The sequence below is a fragment of the Bidens hawaiensis genome, unplaced genomic scaffold (genome assembly GCF_021521415.1).
Source record: "Bidens hawaiensis isolate Kalapana, Puna unplaced genomic scaffold, B.hawaiensis_p1.1 tig00019082_1, whole genome shotgun sequence".
Lineage (NCBI taxonomy): Eukaryota > Viridiplantae > Streptophyta > Magnoliopsida > Asterales > Asteraceae > Bidens > Bidens hawaiensis.
Genome location: NW_027492898.1, coordinates 117,534 through 139,516, shown reverse-complemented (window position 1 = coordinate 139,516; position 21,983 = coordinate 117,534). Strand labels below are relative to the sequence as shown.

The 21,983-nt window shown below is 32.5% G+C and overlaps 2 pseudogenes; one reads left to right on the top strand and one right to left on the bottom strand.

The window, feature by feature from the left end:
• Positions 1 to 718: 718 nt before the first annotated feature.
• LOC143557684 (zinc finger A20 and AN1 domain-containing stress-associated protein 7 pseudogene) lies at positions 719 to 1,242 on the top strand (annotated as a pseudogene).
• A 4,716-nt stretch (positions 1,243 to 5,958) lies between these two features.
• On the bottom strand, positions 5,959 to 7,988 carry LOC143557685 (zinc finger BED domain-containing protein RICESLEEPER 3-like; annotated as a pseudogene).
• Positions 7,989 to 21,983: the final 13,995 nt, after the last annotated feature.

The window sequence follows — 21,983 nt, the reverse complement described above, 5'->3', positions numbered from 1 at the left end:
ACTCGAGCTCAACTCAGGCTCACCTTGTTTAGTACTTAAAATTCAATTTATATATTTGTATACATATATATTTTTTTGGTATAGTTATATATAATACTGCACGTTATTTAGTTTTTATCATAATTAAATATGAGCACATTAAAAATCCTAAATTTAAATTATATAAACAATAGGCTTGTTTAATAGGCCGGCTTAATTTCAATAAGTGAAGCTTGGTTATAGACTCAGTTATTAAAATAACTTACTTTTAGACTCAAGCTTGTTTGAATATAACTCCATTCATAATTTTTTAAGTTTATATCATAACTCACGAATTGCTTGTCTTATTTGCATCCCTATGATCACCGATTACATATCTTTATCTCATTTCCGTTTCGATTATCCTGTGATATAATAAACTTATTAAATATATTAAATTTTTTGAAACATTTTATCCTTCTAGAAAGTTTCATCTGGAAGTTAAATAACCTGTTTTTTTCTGAACCAAAATAGAAGGCTGTTTAAGTACTTCAGAAAGACAAAACTACCCTCGCACTTTTATACAAACTTAAACTTCTAGAGGGGTAAAACAGATTTTTAACCAACTCTCCACCGTCATTATGGACTATTATGTCGCACCCTTAGCTTATAAATACGTACCTTATTATTATTATTATTCCAACAAATTTATATCATAAGTTTCTGGTCAATAATATTACTATTGTTATTACTCGCAAACATGAGTTCTAATGCAAACAAGATTAACGATGCTACAACATTCCACCCATCCGAGCCGGCTCTTTGAGCCAACGGCTGCGGTTTCTTCGGCTCGGCTTCAACAATGAACCTTTGCTCAAAATGCTACCGGCTTCAACAATGAACCTTTGCTCCAAATGCTACCGTGACTCACAAGTTAAAGCAAGCGGCTTCTACTAAAGCCATGATGAACAAACTAGTCAACAAATTCGGGTCATCGTTTTCTTCGGTTTCGGAAGATGCGCCTGAAGCGATTGAGGAGGTTCGTGTTCGGGTTTCGAATAGGTGTTTGAGTTGTAACAAGAAAGTTGGTGTGATGGGGTTTAAGTGTAAATGTGGAGAGATGTTTTGTGGGGCCCATCAGTATGCTGAAGAGCATGGTTGTGAGTTCGATTTTAAGAGGACCGGGAGGGAGGAAATAGCGAAGGCGAACCCGGTTGTGAAGGCGGATAAGGTGACCCGGATTTAAAATTTTTGGGTCGGGTTGGGTCAGGTTGGATAGATTAGAGTAGTTGAATTATTATTATTTGGGGAAAGTTATATTGGATATGTTCTAAAAAATGTTATATAATTTTTTACATTTGGTGGTGGTTTTTATTGGTTAAATTTGTTGTCTAATGGTTGTTATAAATTAACTTACATCAAAAGATATTGAGTTAGAATTTATTCAAATCTGAATATTGTTATTTGAATTTATTAATCTATTAATTTGAAACTCAAATTCGAATTTGAATCTGGTTGTTTTATGTCTATTTGAATAAAAAGCAAACCAAAAGATTCAAAAGTTTAAAAGTATTGAAAAAGAATTCTTAAATACTAATTATTAATCGTATATAATATTTAAGATAAGATCTAGACTAACCCAAAAGTTAATATATCAGATAGAAAAATGTAACAATATCACATCCAAATATGTAATGCATATTCGGGTTATTCAAGTGTTTAATACTAACTGCTATTTTGCGTTATTAAAAGTGTTTAATCGAGTGAATCGGTTGCTAGTCTGCTACATATTGAATTATCGACTTCATTGTTCTGCAAAATTGATGTTTAGATTTAGGTTCTCATTGTAGTAGGGTTCTCAGAGTCTGAACTGAGAACCCATTTTAAAAAGAATACATACTGAAAACCCGACCATATGTATTATTGCATTTGATCCGATGTAGGCTCTCATTTTATGTGAGCATTCTAGACTCAAATTTGCACACCCCTAAATATATATACACCATACTATTTTTAAAAAAATTTAATTTAGGTAAATGTAAATAGACTTAAAATTTCCGAAATTTACCTTTTGTGGAAATTTCTAAAATGTAAATAGACTTATAATTTCCGAAATTTACCTTTTGTGGAAATTTCTAAAATTGCAAGACTTTTGAGGAGTGGACTGTCTCATCTCCTACTTAAGAAAAACAATAGCATGTGGACAGGTGGTATCAACTATCAACTAACAAGACTTATTTGTTCGTAAGATAAACAGTACGTATTAACATGAAGGTAAAGGACAAAATACCCCTGCAATTATGTCAATGAATCTGAGAAAAAAAAGTTTAGTGTTAAATATGGTTAATAAAGATGGCAATTTTTCTTCTAGTTTTTCTTCATAGGACGACTTAATTTGGTTTCAAGTTTCTGGGTTCAATCGGTTACAAAAACTAGGACCGGACTTGGTCACATGAGGTAAATGGTCCAGCGGTAAAGACAAAGTTTCTTGAACATGCAAAGGTAAAAAGTTACAAAAAGATTTGTCTTTCAAAAAAAAAAGAAGAAAAATTAGGATTGATCCGAACCTCTTTGAACAAGATCATATTTTTTTTAACGACAACTCAAAGGCGCATCTAAACTACTCGCTCTGCAGTCTACTAACGGATGAAGCATCATATCATACACTACGATACTACTTTTTTTTTCTCTTGAAATGACAATTTTATTAAACCAAAAGAATGACCACTTATAAGACACAAGCAGCCCAAAACAACAAGCAAAAAAAAAAAACAAGAAACAAAAATAAACATACAATCGATTAGTTGGAAAATTCACGAAGTTGAACCTGCTCAATTTATCCCGCTCCAAGCTTGTTCTTTTGTTTATTTGCTTCATCTACATGAAGGATACCGATTTAAAGTCATTCACCAACTTTGATAATACAGATAGAACCTCATTGAAAATACGATCATTTCTAAATAGCCATATCATCCAACACACGATTGTCGATATAGATTACACCACAGGACACGTCTCCTTGTTCTTTATATTTCATATTTAAGAATTTATTCCACCAATTAAAATTTGACCCAGATAAATAATTTACCGAATCATGCATTATCGATCATATCACCTTAAATAACGTTCACATGTATAATGTTGCAATTCACAAATAAATGCTTTGATGTTTCAATGCCGCTACCATAAAACACACAATTGAAGTCTTTTTTTAACAATCAAATATATTATTTACAAACCACCTTTAACAATCAAACTCTAACTCATCATTTTAAAGTAAACCAATCTTACGGTTTCAATTATCCATGTTATATATTATTTTTGTTAAATATTCAAAATTTAGAACATTTTAAATCCTTCCAGAAAGTTTTCTCTTGAAATCACATGTTTTTTCCTGAACTAAAATAGAAATGACAGATATGTTACAATATATCTATTTAATGTTAATGATACTCCAGTGGTCCGTGAGTGATCCTAATTTATCGTTTAAAAAAAAAACACTACGCGGCTTAAGTACTCTAAATGACCAAACTACCCTCACAGTTGTTGGCAAACTTAAACTTCTAGTAAGGGCAAAATATGTTTTTAACCAACTCTCCGCCGTCATTATGAATCACTTCTTAAGAGTTAAGTCAAACTAATATTTCGCACCCTTGGCTTATAAATACATTATTATTATTCCAACAAATTTATAACATAAGTTTCTTATCATTAATATTAAAATATATTTTAAAATGAAGAATTTTATTATTAATATAATATGATTTTCAAATGTGTGGTCATGGTCAAAAGTATTTCGAAAGTATTGATTTCTCTTTTTAAAAAGGAAATACGTCAACATTTAAAAAGTAAAATAAAATATTGTATGGAGAAAACGAAAGAACAATCAGTTTGATGTTCAATCACGGCCGCCTACGTACATATGTAGGATACTTATAAGAGGGGAGGGGGCATTAGTATGGGTAAGTTTTATTGGTTATTTATCACATGGTAAATCCATCTCTAACCATGTGGGTAGTTTGTCAAATTACAATTTGTGGCAAAGGTTTATCATATGACAAACCCATTGGAGGTTTTTGAAAAATTAAACACCCATTAATATTTCAATGAAATTTTAATTTAATTACATTTAATTGTTTTTTTATTTTTAAATTTAAACAAGAAAATTTTAGGGTACTTGTGGTTATGTGTTTCCAGTTATTTTATGGTTTGTGAGTACTTAAGTGTATAAATGAAATAACTGTGTATGATCGGTCGGTACATGGGTACTAACCATAAGCGTCCCTGAACAAAAAAAGGTATACAAATTATTTGCTTAATGTATCTATTTTTGGAATTATTTTACATGTATTTTTAAATCGTTGAAATTTGAGTGTAGGATACTTATAAAATACATAAAAGAAGAGAGTATCGAACACTTTATCCCCATTATTGTTTTTTACCGTTATCACGTGACAACGAAATATAGTTTTTACAATCGTTCAAAGCAAAAATAAAAATATAGTTTTACATTTTATCATCATACACAACAAAAAGGTATTGAACGGTTCAGCCAATAAATTTTTGTAAATTAATTGGATAAACTTTTTATTATTTTTTATATATATATTTATAAAACTATAATATTCTTTTAATTTATTCAACTTTCACTTTTTGAAACCCCTTTATTATTAGATATACTGTTACGACCTTTTACATAATTGATTTCAGTCTTTCTTCTTTAGATCACTCTTTTTGAGGCACGTGGACAACTCAACAATATCTCGGGCTTTTAAAGCTAGTTGTTATTAATGACTAATTCCGAATACTTACAATGGCATTAATATGAAATCATATGTCCGACTTGGGTCAAAACCAGTTTTTTCCCGGCTTGGGTCAAACTTGGTCAAAGCCAGTTTTAGTTGAAACCAGTTCTGGCTTGGGCGAAACTTGGTCAAATCCAATTTTAGTGAAACCGGTTTACCAATGCAAATTATTTTACGTGCGTCAAAGACTATATATAAATAGCTTTTATTGAAACTGTTAAAATGAAAAATAGCACATTACTGCATTAGGGGTTTAAATCACCTTCGGTTTCGGTTTTAATCAGAACCAAACTGAACCGAGTGGGTTCTTAACGTTTCAAAGCATACACAACATCTATGGCAGTGAAGGGTTTCTGGCGAGCATGCCCTGTGTACTGGACACTAGTGAAGAAATGATTTGCTTTTAAAGAGTTAAATGCAATTTGCAACCTTGTAGTCAATACTAAAATGGTTATGTTAAAAGGCAAACTGGTCAATTTGCGCCCAGCTTTTTGTTAAAAAATGGTTATGTTATAAGGCAAAATGTTACATTGAACAATGTATACAATGTATCATTTTTATATATTCAATGCTGTTAACATTGTTAACACTAAAAGAAAGCCATTAGGGTTGATCACGAGTCAAAGGACTTAAGAGTGACGAGACCTTCGGTTGCCACTCACCCTGCAGCCCCACAGATGGTTCACGCAAACCAGGCAGTGACCTTAGAACAAAAGACCAAACATGTTTCAGACCATATGGTTCCGGTCTAAGGGGCTGGTGCAAGATTGACAAAGGCTGTTGAAGTAGGCTCAATTGTGATCAGGAAACATTAAAATGGCCATTATATATATATACTCAATCAGTATGATCCTTTTGAAACAAGCAACTATTTTCAAACAAGTCATGTTAACCAAAAAAATAATTAAAAATCCACCGTAATTAAGCCCAAATCCGACATTACTTGATAGATTCAACAAGGTAAACAGAAGAACTTGAAAACTAAACAATCCCAATATTCAACCAAGTCGCATGAAAAACAGAAACAGTTTACGAAATTGCATAAAGAAACGACAATTCAACAACAAAAAAAACCGCATGCCATCACTGTTGATCTTGATCCGCATCCAGGTTGCTCAGAAACATCTATAAAAGAAAATTAGGACTACTTTAACTGAAACAATTATAAATTACATAACAATATGAAATAACCTTTTCAAAAATCTGAATCAGAAAAATCATCTTCATCATGGAAATCTTCGATAATGACGTCTTTCCTCGACTTCTGAACCCAGTCCCGTGTACAGATTAATGCTTCAATGACAGTAACAGGTAACGCGCTTCTATACGAATCTAATACTCGTTTTTCTGTATAGAAAGCACACTCCGTAGCAACGCTTGAAAGCGGAATTGCCAAAAGCTCTAAAACAAAATATATTAAGAAAAATAAGTATCTTATAACTAACTAAAAATAATTTATTTATAATAAAAGTATAATACCTTTTGCCATTTTGGATAAAGTTGGATACTTTGAAGCATTTAGTTTCCACCATTGCAATATATCAAAGTCTTCTGTATTTTGTATAGTGGCATCATGAAGGTACTTTTGTAATTCAGTTATATCATCATTTGAATTTGTTGTTTGATGATACATCAACTCATATTCATTGAACAATAACCCGAACTCACCCGTGACATCTTTAACCATATCTTCAACCATCTTATCCACAACTTCTTGTTCAGTATTTGACTCTTTTTTCAAGTTACAAATTGTTCTAAAACCATACTTGATAACCTCAACCTTCATGCGCGGATCTAATATAACAGCAAAATACAGCAGCATATTGTTTTTCTTTCGATCACCCCAATTCTTACCAAACATTTTCGCCATTGTATTCGCCATAAGCTTAAAGCGCGGGTCGTGCTCACCCTTCAGTTCATGTAAACGAGCATCGATATCCATATCTTCACTGAAAAATTGATTAGCTACCACATACGTTGTATTAGACATTTCCATAGTTTTACCTTTAAAGAATTCTAACAACGATGCCAATTTTCTTGCATAAACCCAATCGATACGCCCCGGAACTTTATTTTCGCAAACTCGTTTGAAATCTGGATCTTTAATTTGACATAAATCAAACGCCTCCTCAAATTCGGGTGCCATTTTCAACATATCATATGTAGTGTCCCATCTAAATGGGAAATCATAAAATACTCTTTTTGGCTTAGTTTTTTTCTCAACAACACAAGATTTGAACCTGTCAGGATAATATCTAGCATATCTAACTGCACTACGAACACGCTCAATTGAATTATTTAGCGATTTGAATCCTTTTTCACAACCGAACTTATAGCACTCGTCATACACCTAATATGAAGATATTTACCATTAGATATCAAGTTCGGCAACTTACTCTTCAAATACAAAATTGCATCGTCACTATACGATGCATTATCCATAGTAATCGTCACGACATTCTCAATTAATCCCCATTCTTCCAAACATTCAACAACTGTGCTTCCAATATCCTCGCCATCACCACTAAAAAGAGATCTAAAGTTGATTATTTTATTGTGCAAAGTCCAATCATCGTCGATATACTGTGCGCTTAAACACATGTAATCAACTGTTTCCTCTGAAGTCCATATATTAGTGGTAAGACAAACTCTTTGTTTATTGTTCTTAAACAACTTTCTTAACTTCATCTTCTTTTTCAAAAAGTAATCACAACAATCTTTTGCTAATGCAGACGGTGAAGGCATGCTAAAATCACGGCACGCAGCTTCCTCAAACTCTTTAAATCCCGCGTTTCTAACAAACGAGAAACGAAGTTTGTTGATTATTATCATTTTTGCTAAGGCTTTTCTCGCTTTTGCTTTGTCCGGTTTCAAGCTACCATCCCCGGCACCAGTAAGAGCTTTGATAAACTCCTGAAATCCCCTGCTTTCAGCAAATGAGAAAGGAAGACCGTCGCAGATAATCATTTTCGCTAATGATGTCCTTATATGCTGAGTAATGTCTTCCTCATCATCGTTAACATCTTTCGAATTATTCGGGTCTTGCGTACATGCCGACGAGTGTTGTTTTGTTGATGTTCCACCAACACTTGGGTGTGTTTCATGCACTTGAGAGCAGTGGTTGCACTTGCCTTTTATGTTCCCCTCGTTGTTGTTGGATCTTTCAAAGTAGTCACAAACGGATTTCTGTTTCCTTTTCTTTATTTCATTATTTTGTGACTCCATCTGCTATTATAAGAAAAAACAAACACAGATTAAACTTTAGTTTGCATTATGAGAACTAGAGGTACAGTAACCGAGTTTTTGTGTAAGTCGGTTCGGGTTGAAACAAATTCGGGTTTGGGTCAAACTTGGTCAAAATTAACTTTAGTTGAAACTGGTTCACGCTTGGTCAAAACCAGTTTTAGTTGGAACCGGTTCTAGATTGAGTCAAACATGGTCAAAAAAAGTTATAGTCGGAAAGGTTCCGGCTTACATAAACCTTGGACAACAACAGTTTTATTTGGAACCGGTCTCAGCTCGGGTCAAACATAGTCAAAACCAGCTTTAGTTGGAACCGGTTCCAGCTTGAGTCAAACTTGGGTCAAAAACACTTTTAGTCGAAATTGGTTCCGTTTTTGGTCAAACTCAGTCAAAAACACTTTTAGTTGAAACTGGTTCCGATTTTGGTCAAAACCAGGTTTAGCTGAAGCCAGTTTTGGCAAAGAAAGCACCGGTTCAGTTCCGGTTTGGGATTGAAACCGGGTTTTAACCTGTTCTGTTAGGGTTTAACCGGAGGTACACAAACGGAAACCAAACCGGCGGTTGGGCTTTCATTACTGGGTTACAAACCATCTCTGGTTCAATTGGTTTATTGTGCACCTCTAAAGATAATATTCATTCTAAACCTATGAATATGTTAAAAGTTTCAAACATTAACATAAGTAAAATCATAGACTACTAACCTATCCACGAATCAACCCACCGAAACAACACTAATAGACAAAATGGTGGGGTGACTGTTGGTTATCCGGCGCGCTTACACGGTATACTACGGGACACAAAATACAAATTAACTGTTTTTATATAAGTAGATATTTTAATTTAATGGCAAAGTTAAAATTATAGTAGTAACTAAGCTAGCATCACAATTCACAGTCATATTGACAAATTAACGTACATCTGATATTTGATTATTTAAAGCAGAGGAGGAAAGCTAAATAGATGACTATTTAAAACATTAAAATACTCTTTGTGTTCCCGAGTTTCATTTAACTGAGGAAAGGGAAGGAAAAAAAGGATGAGAAAAATATGTTGTGTTCCCGAGTTTCATTTAAGAAAGGAAAATTTAAAAGAGGTGTTCCCGAGTTTCATTTAAAGAAAGAAAATGAGAGTGAAGAGAAAATGATGAGTAAAATAAAAGAATTTGTATCTTTCCAAATTGGAAGGATTAGGAAGGAAAATAAGTTGAAGCGAAAGAGGAGATACCAAAAGAAAAGATAAGAAGAGAAAATTTTCTTTTCCTTGCCTTTCTTTTCTTAAATGAACTCGGGAACACAACGTTCTTCAAGTTAACATATAAACACTAACCGGACTCAGATAACAATAAATGCAAACCACGTTGTGTGGCCGTATTGGCTCCATATAATCTACTAGGCGTATTGGCTGCTCTATAAGTCCTATAAGATTAATTAACTATACATGTCCTATCAGGCGTACCGACTCTATATGTCCTATCAGCCATATGCAGTCATATTGGACCTGATGGTAAGCCGATGTGAACTCCCACCACTTGCCCTAAAGCATGAGCCTGATTAAAAACTTCTCTTTTCAAGGTTCATAGCAATATTAGTAATGATATAGAACTCAACAATACTAATATAAGACATTTTTTGAAAAACATTGATTAAATTTCATTTGACAACTAAAACATGCATTGAAATATATGTTGTGCTTGTGGTTGATCATATATCTCATGGCTTAGAGAAGGAAAAGTTAATGAGTAGTTAACAATGTATTTCAAAATCTGAATAGAAATAAGAAACAATAAGTACCTTACATGAACCCTTTTTTCGGAGCTGGTTATTGAAATTAGAAATTAAAAATTATAGAAATTAGAAATTAGACTGGTTACAGAATTTAGAAAGAATATGTCTTTGAATCTAGGTCTGGAATGGAAGAACATCAATCGGGTGATGATTGGAGAGCTTTGTTATTGATAAACTCTCTCAAATTCGGCCTAAATCAGTTATGGCTAGGGATGGCAAATATGACCCATTGGGTTGAATAGTGTGACATTCATCATTTTCGGTTTAACTTGTATTTGTTTTTTTTAGACCCGACCCGTTTTGGTCTTTCGGATCCTTCGTTATTAATAAAATATTGGGTTTTATGTTCATTTATATTACACAAATGTCGGATCAAGAAAACATCATTTTCGGTACTTTAAAACACCTATTTATGGCTAAAAATAACTTAAACAAACTTAAAGGAATAATTGTGTCAAACACCTCTTGTTGTTTTGTGCATTGTTTGGCCATTTTTAACCAATGAAATGCAATTATACCCCTTATGAGTATACTATACTTTTTCCACTACAAAAGCAAGTCTCGTGCACCCATTTTGGTTTGCTCTTTCTTCTCCAAACTCTCTCAATCTAAGATCCAAGTATTCCATTCTTCAAGTTCTTGATAGTTTGACTCTTCAAGGTCAAACTAATACTAATCTTTGTTTCTATCTAATTCTTGTTAATTAAAGCTTGTTATTATAACTTGTCTAAAACATACTCCTCTTGTTTCCTTGGCTTTCCCTTCTCCGGCCATGTCGGTTTAGGTGTATTGCTAGGCAAGGCTTCATGGAGGACTATTATAGTCCTTGTTAAACACTTTAATTTATGCTGTAATTTATGCAAGCTTACTAATATTGTTTAGTTTCTAATTACTTTAGTTTTCAAATCATTTTAATGAGTTCTATGGTATTGGGTATGTGGCCATCATTCTCGGTTTCATCCCGAGTCAAGAGCCGAACCAAAACCGAGCTTTTGTTTAAATACTTTATTGTTAACATATTGTATGTAAGACTTGAGTAATATCATTTCTAAGTTTGTTCTAATGAGTTCTATGGTATTGGGTATGTGGTAACCATCCTCGGTTTTATTCCGAGTCAAGGACCGAACCAAAACCGAACTCTCATTTAGATGCTTTATATTTAAAATGATTTAATAATATGTTACATTTAAGATTTGTATATTATAAATTCTAAGTTCATTTTAATAAGTTATATGGTATTGGGTATGTGATAACCATCCTCGGTCTTATTCCGATTCAAGGACCGAACCAAGACCGAACTAAACCAAGTTCACTCGCTTAAGACACACTAGTTGTGTTTTGGGCCACCGAATCTCGTATTTTTCTCTAAAACTATATTATAAACTAATTTTAATTATTTTCTCAAAATACTTGGCATGTCGGATCCAACTTGATCTCATAACAAGTTTGGACTGACAAAACCAAACACTCGCTTGACGGACGTCGAGGTTCTCCTTAATAGAGCTAGACACTTGGTTAAGTTTCTTTTGATTTCATTGAGTTATCTCATAACATTTATTACTTTGGAATCTTGGCTTCGAGCTTGACCAATTATCAAGACTCGAACCGACAAATCCGAACACTCGTAAAATCTCGTTTTGGTATCTATCTAACAAAGGATCTTGCAAAATTGCAACCTTACCCAAATATTTACTTAACAAAGGTTAAGTAAAACTAATGAATAGAATACCGAGATCCGATTTCGAGTAAACTTACTTTTCTAAAACCATTACTTTAATTCTTATGTATTTACACTTTAACTCTCAAACTTTAATTATTCATTTTACTTGTCAAGTTATTTTACTTTAAAGCTTTTAAAACCATCTACTTACTCAAGACCCTTTTTAATCTAGGTATTGCCCGTTGAACTTATCATTCCCTGTTTTATCGCAAACTATCCTTCAAGTTACTTATTTCACGTGAGTACATTTCATCCCCCGTTTTCATTTTTATATTTTGGGGGTAACATGCATACTTATTCAAAACAAGAATGATTTATAACACTCTATCCTCAAACCACAAACTCTATGGTGTATGATACTTAGAATACTTGCTCTATTGTGTGTTATATGTTATATATGCTTTACTAGCACGAGTGTTTATTTTTATGTTGTTGTGGATCCTCAATAAGTATGATCATACGCACCCCTAACTACTTTAGCCTTGTGCTAGTAGAATAGGGCCTCATTATCCAAGTATGTCGGTTGTTACCGATTAGAAAGGATCCTCATTCACTTATGATTTATGTACCGCAATTGTTGCTTTTATTTATAGTCTCGTATAAGTTTGTGGATTTCGCCTCATATTATATATACTCAAAACTATGAAATTGCTCACCAACATTCATGTTGACAAATATTATTTTATGCTTTGTTACAGGTTTAATTATTGGTTGATTGAAGTTTGAAGATGTTTTAGACTATCTTATTTGAGACCGTTTAGGTTATTAGAAGAATAAATAATTAAATTCTTATATTTGATGTTATTTGTATGAACAAGATGTGTACTTTTGGTGATTGAATGAAATTAATGAGTTGGTTAAATATTGTCACTTTAATAGTGTCTTGTATTCGTGAGCAATCCGTTGCACCTCGGCATGTTCCGCCGCCTTTGGTCGGGGTGTGACAAATATGTTGTATTAAAATGTATATAATGGGTTAGAATGGGTCAAACTAAAAAAATAAAATGATTGAAACGGGTTGAAGTTTCTCAAGGTTTTTTTTTATTTTTTATTGGAACGAGAAAAACGAAGGAAATTTTTTAGTACTTTTACTTTTTTAGTTTTTTATTTATATTTTGAGTTATGATTTTTTAATTAGTTTTTTTGAATTTTTTAATGAGGGGTTTTTGAAATGAGTCAAATTGGGTTTTTGAAAGTTCAATCCATTTATACCCATTTCAAAAACCCCTCATTAAAAAGTTCAAAAAACAATTAAAAAAATCATAACTTAAAATATAAATCAAAAACTAAAAAAGTAAAAGTAGTAAAAAGTTTCATCCGTTTTTCTTGTTACAGTAAAAAGAAAAGAAAAAAAAATTTGAGAAATTTCAACTCATTTTGACTCGTTTCAATCATTTTCTTTATTTAACTTGACCCATTATATACATTTTAATACAACTTATTCAACCCAATGGGTCACATTTGTCACTCCTAGCTATGGCAGTTAATGTCCGACTATGATAAGATATACAATTTCATATATATATATATATATGCATGCATTCATCTATATGTCACATTTCTCACTATTCAGGAACCACGAACGGAGAATACTTTGCAATGCATCGACATCAAATGTCGTTTCTACTGTGTCTAAGGCTCTGGATTTTTTGACATTTGACATCGTAGATTAGGGGACCAAACTGTGTTGTAACTAGGGTATAGCCCGTGTTACACACGGGTGGAAAACATGTCAACAAACATAATAAATTTAAACAACAAATTCAAGCAACACAAAACTTCTTCAAACTTTCGGACCAAAACGTTAACCATTTACATTGTCTAGATATTAAAAGTTAAAAGTTACAATAAGTTAATGTACATCGAACAACCAAAAAACATCGACAAAAGATATCAACATATTCTTTCATATTAACCCACCATCAACTTCTTCAAACATTCTACCAAAAGAAACTCATTTTGCTTCACAAAATATAATAAAACAATAGCATCCAAATTAAATATACCATAATAACATCTATCTATCTATTCTAATAAAAGCCTACCATTTTTGCCACTTGTCAATACCATAGCCCTCCTCATCTTTTTTTCAACCAATTTTCACATATGGTCCTTATCTTTTAAGTCATTTCAATATATGACATTAAAATTATAGGTTTATTCTAACTAAATCCATTACTACATATACTAAGTATTCTCCATATAGATTGACAATGGACGATTAGTGAATTTTGAAGTGTTAATTAAAGTGTTTATTATGATTGATATTCAAAATAATAAACAATAAACATTCGATTCAAAATATGTGAAATGAGAACAATCGACTTGAACTAAATCTTGATAACGTCAGCGGCTAAGACTTAGCCTTTAATACCTAAAAATACATATGATTTTAAAAGTAAAAGTTTTTGGGTTGACCCTAAACCTAGAATTCGGACCCAAGAGCCAACCCGAATTACTTCGGTTCAGGTTCGGGTTAGCATTTTCTTGGGTACGAGTTTCTCGGGTCGGGTTAGTTTGGGTTCAGGTACGGGTTTTTTTGGGTTGGGTTTCATGTTACGAGTAAAAGTGGCAGCCTACTTTCAACGATTATAAATAAGAATCACTACTTTCAGTTTATGCAATTTTAAATATTCTAATATTCTTTTAACTCAGAAAAATCACTATTATTTGAACATGGTTTTAAAGTTAGTATGTATTTTTCATTTTTCTGGGAATTACATTCATATGAAATAAACAAATCATTTTGTTATATTTAAATTTTCGGTTTTCATGTTGTTTGATTATATAATTTTTAATTGTAAAATATAAAGTCATAAAAATTTATCATACACAGAATAGTACTGACAACAAGTTTATCATGATCAATCAATTTCAAATTATAAAGATTTTAAGGATGATTATATCATCAAAGTTCATGTATATGGTTTTTGGGAAGATCATGTTTTTTTTGGATAAAAATGAGTAGATGTTCGCAAATGACATCATATTAATTGATTAAAATCTATGATATTTTATGTGTATGAATTTTTTTATTAGCATCATGGATATATATTTTTATTTATCTAGAGTTGGTATGTACTTGAAGAACCTTTTTTTGTCACACTGACAACTATATATGGCTATATCAAGAGTTATAAGCAAGCATATATGTTACTTTATTAAGAGTTAAAAGCAGACATGAATTAAATATTTTAATTTTTAATAAGCAATGTATACCTGCTAATACAATCACAAATGTAGTGTAAAAGAAAGTTTTTACCTATTTGTAACATATTTGTGTAATCTTAGTTATGTAATTTCTGTAATTTTAATTAAATTGTAATTTTATTAAAAATATAAATTTCACTTAATGGTCAAAGTTTAAAATTTTCAACAATTACCCGTGTAATACACGGGCCTCAAACTAGTATTTAATAATGAGTAACATTTGAACATTAATAAAGTTGTTTTTATTAAATTGGTGTTTTTATTAAAATAAAATAACATACAACAACAAACAAAGTAAAATGACAACATAAAACATCTTTCTAACTTAAATCATTAAACCAAAAAGATATATCAATAAAAACCTTTTTTGGCCGTCATTTTATACATAACAAATTTGATACTCTTTTAAAACAACCCATTTTGAAATATTTTCAAAATAGTTACAAAATATAAAAAAAATTGGAATAAGTCAACTTCAAAAAATTATGTAATTTTTTTTTATTTTTGACCAATCTTGCAAAAAACTTTTAAATCACTGACATTAATATTTTGTTAAACTTTCAAAACTTAAAAACGTTTTACAATAAGTGAATTTTCAAATAACTTTGGTAAGATTAAAAAATTTTATATTGACTTTGAAAATAATTAAAGGTGAAAAAATATGATACAAAATCAATGAAAACAAAATATTAACGTATAGGAAATAAATCATCAAATATTTTTAATATTCTTTGAAAACATTATGAACACTTAGACTATCAAATTGTTTGGATGTTAGAATTAGAAGATTTATATTATGTTTAAAAAACGTAATAGTTAAAATGGGTAAACATATAATACGTTTTTTATTATACATTATTGAGAAATTTAGTGACATTAATATTTTGTGAAACTTGAAAAACGGTTTAAAATAAATGAAATTATAAAATACAACAAAAAAAGTTGAATTTAATAAAATGCATAATAACGTATCTTATGGTTCATAAGAGATAGATAATGTAATCAAAATATTATAATTCAATTAATTCATAAATCTCTAAAAATCTCTTTGAATATAGCATTTGAAGTTATATACTTATATATATCTGTAACTTTTTTAGTAATATTTACCTATTATAAGTATGTATATCAAATATGACAATGTTATTAACAGAAAAGTAAGTCAACTTATTGAAATTGTTGGTTATGTGATTTTAAGTAATATGTCAAAAATCAAAAAGGTTAGGTTAGACAGTTAAGAGATTATAAATGAATTAATGAAACACCGAACCCCAATTTCATAAAGGATAAAACTAAACAAATAGGTCTCATTTTCAGCTTTAATTGTAACAGAATAGGAACCCGTGTTACACACGGGTGAAAAAACAAATACACAAAACATATAACTATAGATAACATATTCAACCAACACAATAATTAGACACAGGTTTTTTACAAAAATGTTAAACATTTATATCTTCTACAAATTAAGAGATCATAGTTACAAAATCTTACTCTACACCTAACAACAAAAAAACCATAAGAATACATGAACATGCTTTTATCATATTAGCCAACCATCAAGTTCTTTAACATTCAACCCAAACAAACTAATTTTGCTTCATAACCTAAAAAAAAGCAAAATCAGCCTAATTAAATATACACTTTAAATATTAAGATATTTAGTATAAAAATATTTTATTTTTCTTAACCGACGTATATATACCATATATACATGTATTTTAATAAAAAAATATATTAAAAACGATTAAATTAATTGTTATATTTAAATGAGAATATTAATAAAGACATTACTAACAAACATATATGAATATCTCGTACAAACAGAAAATGTAATAGACACGTATTTAAGATATTGACATTTTATATTGATTATATAGTAGGAAAATGGATTAAATTAGAATATATTAAATGATTATTTAAGTTATAAATCTGTTTACCAAAATTTCTAGAACTATCAAAACTAATAGTCGATCAACAATATTAAAGGAAGTTATTAACTTTGAAAATTTTAGAAAACACCGACACACATTATAGTCAATTCCAAAAATAAATTAGTCAACTTATTTATTTGAAATTCGAATTATTAATTTGGATACACGTAAAAAGTAATAATTATAAATAATGACTTTCAACTTTATTATATGATTTGATTAAATTAGAATATAATAAATTGTTATTTAAGTTATAAATATGTTTACCAAAATTGTTAAACGAAATCCGTTATAGTCAAAGATCCTAAACACAAAAAATATTACAAAAATCATGGCATAATGTAATCCTGAAATTATTATTATTTTTTTAGTCGGTCCATTTTATATTATTTTATTACCGTCAATGAAATCTGCATTCAATTTTGTTACAAACCCATTATCATTAATTGTGACATTTATGTCTAATTATAAATTGGTCAAACATATAAGATATGAAGTTTGTGGAAATTGGAAACTAATAAACATTATAATATTAACAATGGAAACCAAATTTTTTCATAACCAATTGTAATATATTTTTTTTAGAATTCAAATTCAAATAATATTTCGATTTTTATAGTGCAGTAATTGTTATAATTTCCATAACCAAATGATGACACTCATTAGCATTATTTGTGGCATTTATGTCTCATTATACATTGGTCAAACTAAAAAGATGAAAAGTGTGTGAAAATTAGGAACTACTCAAAACTATAATCAGACTAATGGATATTGACAATAATATTGATAATTGATAAATATTTTTTTGAAGTGCAAAACTAAACAATATATAGTTAATAGTTTAAATTATGATGAAATTATATTCAAGACTTTCGATATAAATTCACAAATGTTAACAAATCTAAAGATTAATCATATCAAAATGAATTAATTTACATAAATTATATAAGCTACATATAATAATAAATATTGATAAATTAATAACTAAAATACATTCGTAATACCTGAAACAAACACAATCAGCCTATTTTCCATAAAAAAAAATCCTTCTATGGAATTTGCCAATTTACCAAGTTGGGCCACCAGAAACTATTGACAAATTATTAAAGATCAATTAATGTTAAATATGCAGAAATATTAAAAATTAATTCGGTAACAATTATCAATATATGTGACTGGAATAATAAACAAAATAATTCGAATAATGAATTAAGTTAACCTTATTTTCGTGTCAAAAACTTCAACATGTCCATTGGTTCTTCGAGTTTGATGTAGAACCTATATATATGATATGAAAATCATATCACAATTATAAGAATCAATGTTTTAAAAACCGGTATTTTACTTGTACCGGATTGGGCTATAAAATTGTACAACCGGTTGAACCGGTTTATACTGAGAGGTTCAACCGGTTGAATAGTTTACCTTATAATTTTCCTATAAATGTAACTTCAATCAGAAAATAACCCAAAACTAAATTATTCCTATAACAAAAAATAATCCAAAAGTTAATCAATATCAAAAAAATAATGCAAAAATAGTCCTAAAGTTTACACGTTTGAATGTTTATTGTTGGTTTAAAAGTAATTTTGAAAAAATATGGGTTACAAATATAAAAAAAATGCAAAAGCACTCAATTTTAAAAAAAATAGTCCTAAAGTTTACACGTTTGAATGTTTATTATTGGATTAGAAGTGTGACATTCATCAAATTTGAGTCCTGAGTGGTGCTCGTTTTGTAAACTTTTATTATGTAAGTCCGACTTAATATCCAAAAAAACCTAATTTAATTATTATATAATATTATTTTAGACATCGGCCTTAAATAAATCGATGTTGGTCATAATATAGTGTTGTTAAGAAAAACTTAGGGGGTTCTAACTGAGTTTTGTAAAGTTATTAGAAGCTTGGAAACATTTAAACTCGTTTTAAACCATTATTAGAACTTGAGGGGCCAAAGGGGTAACTTTAATACCCACCCATATATATAACAATAAACCCTAAACCTACACATTAACATCACAACAAAACCATAGCCGCCACTTCCTCTCTGGCCGTTTTCCGGCGAGATCGATTTTCCGGCGAGGAGCCGGTGACGCGATTCCGGCCAACCCCACCTCCGGCCACCACCTCCGACGCACCATCACAGACCTCCGACACCACCACCCTTCTTCTCCGGCGACACCATCACCTCCGGCCACTTCCCTTTCCCCCCGAATCGTATTTCCGGAGACCGGAAAGCCTGCCGCCGTGGACGCGGTGCTTGTCTCTCTCTCTCTCGGCACTCTCTTTCTCTCTCGCCGTCTCTCTCTCTCTCGGCACTCTCTTTCTCTTTCTCTCTCCCGCCGTGTCTCTCTCTCTCTCAGCACTCTCTTTCTCTCTCTCTCTCTCTCTCTCTCTCTCTCTCTCCGCCTCCTCTCTCTCCCTGTATTGTTTTTCCGGCACGCCTCCGGCGGCCGGAATTGGCCTTGACGACCCTGATCGGCTCCGAAAAATGTTCTCGGTCAAACATCGTATGGTAAGTTCGAGATTTAGAGTTCTTTTATTGTCTTGTATCTAACACATAACCCGATAATCGAGTCAAATCCGGCTCACCCTTAAACCGACTTTAAAGAGTGTTTTTGAAATCATATTTATTAATCTCATAAATAATAAAGCCCATTATTATTTTTATTATTATTAACTAGATTATTATTATTATTATTTTTTTAACTAGATTATTATTATTATTATCATTATTTTCATAATAATAGATTATTATTATTATTATCATTATTATTATGATTATTAAGGAATATTATTAAAATCTAATATTTTTAATATTACCCATTTTTTTTCGAGCCGAAACCCATGTCGGGCCTAATTACTATTTAACGTCATCGTTACCCGAGTTATATTTTTATCACTAATACTATTAGTATTAAAATGTTATAAGCTAGTTATTATCATTAATATGGCATATATAAATATTATTAGTAGTAAAATTCAAATATATTAATAATGTAATCAACAACAAAAGTAATTATTATTATATTGTTATTATTATTACTATTATTAGTTTTAACAACAATCCTCGAGTGGTAGTATAGTTATATATTGAAGAAACGTGGATCGACTCACTGGTAGACGATCAACTTTCCTCGGGTGTGATTATGCTATTTCACCGATGGTTCTCTGGGATCTGGATTCTTCCACCTATAAAATGAACAGCACCGTAAACTTACCCCTCAGAAAGGGACAGAGGGGTCCTCTTTGGGGTAACCCTCCGGTGTGAGAATAAGAGTTTGTAGGAGAAGATAATAATCTGAGAGTAAGGAAATGGGAGTGTATTGCTTAATATAGCTGAATACTGTGTAATAGGGCATACCTCTCCTTGTGGAGTTGATGTGGTATTTATAGTGCTAGGGTTTCCAATGATTGGGCTCAGACCCAATCAGGGCCTTTTTGGCCTCCTCCTATTGCTTCGCGCCACGTGTCCGTGGGACAGCTGGTGCTTTTTCATTGATTATTCTTTGTGCAATCACGTGGTAGCACATGGGTTTTGCTGAGTTGTCCACCTTTCATTGGCAGCTGTTAACATCAGCATATTCTTATTCCTTAAAAAGATACCTTCTGGAAGGTTGTCTGACGTGCACAATCAAGGTTGTCCTTATCCTGATTTGGATAAGGACGAGGTTGATTATGTGCATGTGTGATATGCGCCTATCCTGAGGATGCGCGATGTCTTCTCTTTATTCTCACGCGCAGATGTTTCATGCGCAGATGTGATATGCACAAGCATGTGATATGCGCCACGCGCGGATGCGCCACGCGCAGATGTGATATGCATGAGCATATATGGTGCGTGAGCATGTGATACGCGTGAGCATATGTGATGCGTGAGCATATGTGATGCCTGAGCATATGTGATGCATGAGCATATGTGATGCCTGAGCATGTGATGCATGAGCATATGTGATGCCTGAGCATATGTGATATGCGTGAGCATATGTGATATGCGCAATGCGCATAGGTTTTGGCTTTGTGCCTTCATAATGTCTTGATTTCAAGCCTCTTGTCTATATCTTGTGGGTTGACCCGCCTCGCTCGGTGTTGAGGCGGGTACATACCTCTTCAAGCCCCCCCAGTCTAATGTGTGTCTTATCTCGCGCGAGCGAGGTAAGATAGATATTAGACTTAATAGTTTGCTCTTTTAGTAGGGTTTTGTCTTTTTCTTCTTATTACTCATCGTTGCGCGAAATTCTATCCTTTTGGTTGAAAACGAATCGTCCCTGTACGTGGTTGGTTGTTGCTGACATGCGTCAGTGATGGAGACGTGTCAGACTTTTCGTGTGCTCGAGGTGCTACAGTTGCCTTTCATGTCCCCTCACATAGTATCAGGAACACGTGTCGCGCTCGCGTTGGTCCGTACCTGCGAGGTTCAAGTGGCGCGTGAACTCTGGCAGCACCTGTATCGTTTCTTTTCGTGTCCCCCCACACAGTGTCAGGGACACGTGTCGCGCTCGCGTTGGCTTACACCTGCGAGTGGAGGTGCGTGAAGTCCGATCAGTACCAATTTTTCTCTCTCCTGGGCCTATAAAAGCAAGCCTTTTGAGTTTTTTATCCTTCATCTTCTTTGTTGTTTATTCCGAGCTTTTTTCCTTTCATTCTATTCCGATTGCCTGTCTTCCGCTTCCAGGTCTCTGTTCTTCAGAAGCATCCTTTGTCCGATTTTATAGTTGTATGTCTGATAGCTCAGACAACACAATCTCCCCCAGCCATCGCCGTGTGAAATCGTTAGTAATGTCTACGTTGAAGAAGACCGGCAAGGGGAAGAGGGCTGCTGAGGCCTCATCGGAGGAGGTAGGGAAAACCAAGGCAGTGAAGAAGTGGGATGAGATCCCCTGTAAACTGAGGCAGTCCGATTTTGACAGCCTTATCGCCTCTCAGGGTTTTCTCCCTGAGTATGGCTGCATGCTGCCGGCGGCCGGGCAAACGGCGGCGGACCCGCCCACCGGCTATATATCCCTTTATTGCCATTTTTTCACCCACTGCAACCTTCGTCTCCCGATGACAAGGTTTGTGGGTGCGCTGCTTAGGTTTTATGGGATTCATATATCCCAAGTCCATCCGTTTGGACTCGTGCGCATGACTCACTTTGAGTTCATGTGCAAATCTCAGCGCGAGGAGCCCACCCCTCGGCGCTTTCAGTTATTTTATAAGCCCAAGATCCAAGATTCTTGGTTCTCATTTATTCCTCGCAGTCAGAAGGTCAAGTGCTGCACTGTTTCATTCAAGAGCCTTCATGACTGGTCTGAGAGATTTTTCTATATCAGGGCTGGTGTGATCCC